Here is a 7,692-nt window from a genome sequence, read left to right as displayed (position 1 = left end):
TTGGCCACAATAATGCGTTCACTATGCTGTTTGTAGTAGCTTACCCGCATTCCTATTTTCCTATTCATTATTAAACCTACTCCTGCATTACCCCTATTTGATTTTGTGTTTATAACCCTGTAGTCACCTGACCAGAAGTCTTGTTCCTCCTGCCACCGAACTTCACTAATTCCCACTATATCTAACTTTAACCTATCCATTTCCCTTTTTAAATTTTCTAACCTACCTGCCCGATTAAGGGATCTGACATTCCACGCTCCGATCAGTAGAACGCCAGTTTTCTTTCTCCTGATAACGACATCCTCCTGAGTAGTCCCCGCCCAGAGATCCGAATGGGGGACTATTTTACCTCCGGAATATTTTACCCAAGAGGATGCCATCATCATTTAATCATACAGTAAAGCTGCATGTCCTCGGGAAAAATTACGGCTGTAGTTTCCCCTTGCTTTCAGCCGTTCGCAGTACCAGCACAGCAAGGCCGTTTTGGTTAATGTTGCAAGGCCAGATCAGTCAATCATCCAGACTGTTGCCCCTGCAACTACTGAAAAGTCTGCTGCCCCTCTTCAGGAACCACACGTTTGTCTGGCCTCTCAACAGATACCCCTCCGTTGTGGTTGCACCTACGGTACTGCCATCTGTATCGCTGAGGCAAGCAAGCCTCCCCACCAACGGCAAGGTCCATGGTTCGTGGGGGGGATAATGTGTGACTATATTTAATTAGTATCTCTAAAACCTCAGAGAAAGTTGGGAGAAGTGAGACAGGTCTGTAGTTTTCTATTTTAAGCTTATCACCCTTTTTCAACATGGGAACGACTTTAGAAATTTTCAGTTTCTGTGGAAACGCCCTTACCCATTGACAAGTTTGCTTTGTGTGCCAATGGTTTCACTATTTGATTAGCTGTTTTATTGACTAGTATTATTAGAACCTCATCTATTCCAGCTGACGTCTTGGACTTGGGACTTTAGATCACTTTTAAAACTTTCTTTTCATTTGTTGGAACTGCCATCATACTGCTGGTTGCCTTGGATGCGTCCATCTTAATCTGCTCCCCAAAATTCCAGCTTAATGTGTGGGGTACATTTAAAAAGTAATTCTTTATATAATTAGGCATGGCATATTTATCTACGATTTTATTCTCCTCATCTTTTAGAATAATTTCCTTGTCTTTGATAGGTACCCCGGTTTCTTTTCTCACAATTTCCCATGCTATTTTAGTTTTATTTCTGGACTGTTTATTTCCATATCATTACTTAGTAACTTTGCATTTGCAAGTACTCTGTGGTATATTTTCCTATGCCTTTTTACATATTCTATAAAATCAGTATCTGTACACTCCCTCAACTCTGAATTCAGTTTTTTTTCATATTTACACATGATTTCTTAATGCCAAGAGGCATCCAAGAACTTGACTTTGTGTGTCCAGTAGACTTGATTCTGGTCAGTTTCTTTGGAAAACAGACCTCAAAGTTCATAATGTAAATCGATGCAAATACACTATATGCCTCATCTGTACTTGTTTGTTTCATAACATCTAACCAATTTTCATTTTCTAAGATACTTATGAACTGACAACTGCTGTTCACAGAGAAGTTTCTTTTGTAAATATTATTTACACCTTTATTTTCCTTTGACCTTAAAGGGATTTCTATGGTCAGAGCATTGTGGTCAGACAATCCTAAATCTATGTTTGTTACCTGTAAGTCAGTTGCTGACATATTTGAGAAAATGTTATCTATAAGGCTATTGGAGGTGTTTGTTATTATAGTTGAATTGTTTATGTGTGGTGACATCTTAAAGTAGGAACAGCAACAGAAACAGGAAACATGTGGTACAACAGGATTTTTGGTATCTGGCCATAATGGAAACTCCAAGTTAACAGTGTTACATGAAAGGAGAAATATTATCAGTTTCAGTGTGGCTTTTTGCTTAATTACAGACTTACTATTTTATCAGTTGATTTGTTTTCACCACATAACACCCACTGTTTACGTCCTCCTTCGTTGCGATGTTTCACTTTTCGTTCTGGTGCCGCAACTCTTGCTTTCCTATACCTTTACTACTTTTTATCTATATAAATGATGAACTATTGGTTTTGCTGCTTAACAAAGTTTTAATAACTGTGGAAGTATTACAGGAATTGGGTCCCACCTAATGTGTCACCCGCCTATATGATTTACACGAATCTCTCAGGACTTGATCAATCTGTTTACAAAGAGAAAACAGTATATCTCTTCCTTCGATGTCGTCCAACAATGACCTAGGAAGCTCAACACCCTCATGGCCCAGGCTCTTCCATGGCTCGCGGTAGTTTGCGACATTCTTTTATTCCTTGCCCACTTGCTGCTACATCGAACTTTCGTGGTGATCATTGGGCAACGTTTTCCACCTTATCTGCAACATAAATAAAGATATCGCCGCCATTCTAAACAGACAGTCTACAAGACCATCAATAACATCGAATTTGCTACAACAGCTGGAGACAAGAAGAATCGTATTCCAGTTAAGTCTGTCGCTGCTCAAGCCCTGCTGGATGGTCCTGCTGTATTCGTCAGTTTCAGACTTAATTTTAGTTTAGATATAAATGATTCATTTGATCATGGTAATGGTTGCTTTACCGTAGCCATTGCTTGCGGTGGTACAGGAGTACCAAATGTTCCAGGACTTGAAAGTTTTGTGGACAGAGACATTGTTGCTTTTCGCACCTACCATATTTCTGAACTAGCCAATAAGGATTTTGGTAAATCAGCATATGTCTCGCCTTCTTCTTTGTCTTCATATACACGGAACAGGAGGAAAATATCTGTCAATGAGTCTATATTTATATGGGTTAAAGGAAAAGGTGTATGTGAATATGTAAAGTTTGTTGGTGATTGTACTGTATATTTTCATAAATAAAGGTTTTATTTGCAAAGTGATCTGTAGCGTAGCTTATTGATCTGTAGTGTAGCTGAGAACCGGGGAGCGTACATCTAGAACCGGGGGGCTCAAGGAGGCAACAGCATGTCACGCCACAAAGGCGGCTGACGTAACTCGCCGACCAGCTTATGCAATCTTGGCAGCGCGCCTGGCTGGCACACAGCGGATCTTCTTTCAGGACTTGATCAATCTGTTTACAAAGAGAAAACAGTATATCTCTTCCTTCGATGTCGTCCAACAATGACCTAGGAAGCTCAACACCCTCATGGCCCAGGCTCTTCCATGGCTCGCGGTAGTTTGCGACATTCTTTTATTCCTTGCCCACTTGCCGCTACATTGAACTTTCGTGGTGATCATTGGGCAACATCTTCCACGTTATCTGCAACATAAATAAACTTTCTTCCCACAGTATTTCTGAAAACCCAAAAACAAACTTAAAGAACATAATAATAATAATAATAATAATAACTGTTCTTACAATTATTCGTATGAGTCTTGGTTGATTTAATGAGGGGTGGGGCAGGCCTGAGCCTTGTGACACCACACAGTGCTCACTCCCGTGTTCTAATGATTGTGACTCTAAATGTGCAATGCCTCAAGAACAAATATTGTGAATTTGAAATAGCAGTAACTAACACCCAACCTGATGTCTTGTGTATTACTGAACATTAGTGCAAGGACCATGAAATTAATAGTATTCATATTAATCCATTTAAAGTGGCAAATCATTTGTTTGTTGTTGTGGTCATCAGTCCTGAGACTGGTTTGATGCAGCTCTCCATGCTCCTCTATCCTGTGCAAGCTTCATCCTACTGCAGCCCACATCCTTCTGAATCTGCTTAGTGTATTCATCTCTTGGTCTCCCTCTACGATTTTTACCCTCCACGTTGCCCTCCCGTACCAAATTGGTGATCTCTTGATGCCTCAGAACATGTCCTATCAACTGATCCCTTCTTCTAGTCAAGTTGTGCCACATACTCCTCTTCCCCCAATTCCATTCAATAACTTCTCATTAGTTATGTGATCTACCCATCTAATCTTCAGCATTCTTCTATAGCACCACATTTCGAAAGCTTCTATTCTCTTCTTGTCTAAACTATTTATCGTCCATGTTTCACTTCCATACATGGCTACACTCCATACAAATTCTTTCAGAAACGACTTCCTGACACTTAAATCAATACTCAATGATAACAAATTTCTCTTCTTCAGAAATGCTTTTCTGGCCATTGCCAGTCTACATAATATATCCTCTCTACTTCGACCATCATCAGTTATTTTGCTCCCCAGGTAGCAAAACTCATTTACTACTTTAAGTGTCTCATTTCCTAATCTAATTCCCTCAGCATCACCCAATTTAATTCGACAACATTCCATTATCCTCGTTTTGCTTTTTTTGGTGTTCATCTTATATCCTCCTTTCAAGACACTGTCCATTCCATTAAACTGCTCTTCCAAGTCCTTTGCTGTGTTTGACAGAATTACAATGTCATCAGCAAACCTCAAAGTTTTTATTTCTTCTCCATGGATTTTAATACCTACTCCAATTTTTTTTGTTTCCTTCACTGCTTGCTCAATATACAGATTGAATATCGGGGAGAGGCTACAACCCTGTCTCACTCCCTTCGCAAATACTGCTTCCCTTTCATCCCCTTTGACTCTTATAACTGCCATCTGGTTTCAGTACAAATTGTAAATAGCCTTTCGCTCCCTGTATTTTACACCTGCCACCTTCAGAATTTGAAAGAATATTCCAGTCAGTATTGTCAAAAGCTTTCTCTAGGTCTACAAATGCTACAAACATAGGTTTGCCTTTCCTTAATCCTTCTTCTAAGATAAGTTGTAGGGTCAGTATTGCCTCACGTGTTCCAGCATTTGTACGGAATCCAAACTGATCTTCCCTGAGGTCGGCATCTACCAGTTTTTCCATTTGTCTGTAGATAATTTGCGTTAGTATTTTGCATCTGTGAGTTATTAAACTGATAGTTCGGTAATTTTCACATATGTCAACACCTGCTTTCTTTGGGATTGGAATTATTATATTATTCTTGAAGTCTGAGGGAATTTCACCTGTCTCATACATCTTGCTCACCAGATGGTAGAGTTTTGTCAGGACTGGCTCTCCCAAGGCCGTCAGTAGTTCTAATGGAATGTTGTCTACTCCCGGGGTCTTGTTTCGACTCAGGTCTTTCAGTGCTCTGTCAAACTCTTCACGCAGTATCGTATCTCTCATTTCATCTTCATCTACATCCTCTTCCATTTCCATAATATTGTCCTTAAGAACATCGCCCCAGTATAGACCCTATATATACTCCTTCCACCTTTCTGCTTTCTCTTCTTTGCTTACAACTGGGTTTCCATCTGAGCTCTTGATATTCATGCAAGTGGTTCTCTTTTCTCCAAAGATCTCTTTAATTTTCCTGTAGGCATTATCATTATAGTAGGAAAATTGCAAAAGGTCGTGGAGTCGGTATTTACCTTAGACAAGAGTTAGAATTTAAAAATAGATGTGAAGCAGAGAACGTAAGTATGGAAAATTTTTTTGAAGCAGCTGCTGTCCAGCTATATTGCCTGATGAAAATAGTCATAGTCATAACAGTGTATAGGTCACCATGTGGAAACACAGAAGTCTTTTTGGATAAATTGGAATTGTTGCTAATTACATTTTACAAAATGAAACTGATTATTCTTTGTGGTGATTTCAATATTAATCTTCTAGTTGAAAGTCAACAACTGAGACGGAAGTTTAGGAAGTGACTCTGCTAGTTAAGTCAGACAAACAAACAGATCACGAGGCTGGACAAGAACTTGCCAGCATCAGACATGGATTATATGACAAGGTTATCTGGGACAGAACAGTTACAGATGCCACTCACTGTTCATCAGAAAGAGAAGCATAATGAACTTGTGTACCATAAATACTTATGATTCACTATTGTAGCAATTCTCTTTAAGTCACATACTGCTCATAATATTCAGTAAGCTTTCAAGAACCAATAGTTGTTTGTTTTGGTTACTTTAATTTTTTAACATTAAATAGAACTTTGTGGTGCAAAAGCGATACTAGTCCAATTTCTTCAATTCAGTAAGTAGGCAATTATAATTGTGTTGGTAGTCTAAATGTGGTTGGATGAAGACAACACCAGTTAATGAAGTTAAACTATTGGAGGAATTAGTGTTTTATTTGGAAGTATGAAAAATGTAACTTATATGGTTATTGCACGAATCCATTCATCTGTCTGTGCATTTGTAGCAGAAACAGCAAAAGTAAAAAAAATATGGACCTAGTATTACAGTATCTAAAATTTCAGTTGTTGCAGAGGGTATGAACCGTGTTATACTAAATTTCATGTTATTAACAAATTCCAATTTCTTCCTACATGGGGTTGAAAGTGATTGCCAACCCCTCCTTGAGTTTGTGCATGACGTATGTACACTCACCAAAATACTTCTTGGGAGCTCTTCTACTCTATACAGGTCTTCTCAATTCACCTGGCAGTTTCAGTTTTTATAATAAACAGTGCATTGGATATGGCATAAATGTAGACATCAAGCTATGTTACAAACCAATTTGCAATTTGTAACCACAATCATGACTTCCATATTAGTGAGCTTGCACAGTACTCTTACACACTGAACCCCACATGCAGTTTCTGATAACCAAGTTAATTTGGCTCTGGCATTTCAATAGAAAGAGCTGATTTAGAGGAACAAAACATGCTGATAATCTTAACAATTACTGATCATCAGTGTCCTTACTGCTACAAGAGCAAGTCCAATGTGAATCCAGGCATTTGGTCCGATTAATAGCCTTTCACAAGGTCAGCAGTCAGTGACTTTCAGGAATGGCTCTAAACTGGCAGAGGCTGGTAGCACCACTTCTGAAGGTTCTACAGAATAAGATAACCATAATACACTGATCACTTTACACAGCAACACTTAAAAAGATTACTTCAACTGTTTCACTTAATTATTGCGGGTCGCAGAATGAAAGCACCAACAGGTGATCCATCACATCTTGAAAGCTACCGGCAGCATCCATGCAGTACTGTAAATACATATTCCATCTTGTTATGCAAGTATTCACTTGGGCAGATGAAAAAAACGTTTACACAGGCTGATATCACATTAACTTTATGAATGTGTAAGAAACAGATTTTGGATCAATGTTACTGGAGAATGGTGAAAGTTTTATGAATACATTTAACAGCTAGTGAGGTGGTACTCAATCTAGTTGAGGACAATTTATGGCATCATCTGACTGAAAGATGAGATCAATTTACAGAAGAACATTGCAGTACAGTGTGTAGACCTGCAATGATGACAAACAATGTTTTACGGTGTTCACAATACACTTTTTTATGGAACTTCAGTGGATACTGACATGTGAACAGCAGTGAAGCCACTGTCACAAGAAAATACACAGTCCAGTTAATACTGAAAATTAACTATGTATTTCAGTTGCGGCTTGTTAGTTACACATAATAGGATAAAGACATGAACAATGAAGATGAAGAGAAACAGGTACACAATTTACTTACCTTATTAACACCACTTGGATTTCCACATCACCATAGAGCTACCAAGAATGATGCGTTACTCTATATTTTACATGGCGAGTTCCCCAGTAGGCCTATAAACCATAATGAGCACACAATCAAGAAAATATGTGTTTTGAAGATACAAGAAAATACCATGTATCAGCAGAATGCATCACCAAATATGAATAAGAAGGGACAAAATTAAATATTTTCTGATATGTATGTAAGAAGCTC

Source organism: Schistocerca gregaria, chromosome 9 (genome assembly GCF_023897955.1).
Source record: "Schistocerca gregaria isolate iqSchGreg1 chromosome 9, iqSchGreg1.2, whole genome shotgun sequence".
In the NCBI taxonomy this organism is placed as follows: Eukaryota; Metazoa; Arthropoda; class Insecta; order Orthoptera; family Acrididae; genus Schistocerca; species Schistocerca gregaria.
This window is presented reverse-complemented; position numbering follows the sequence as displayed.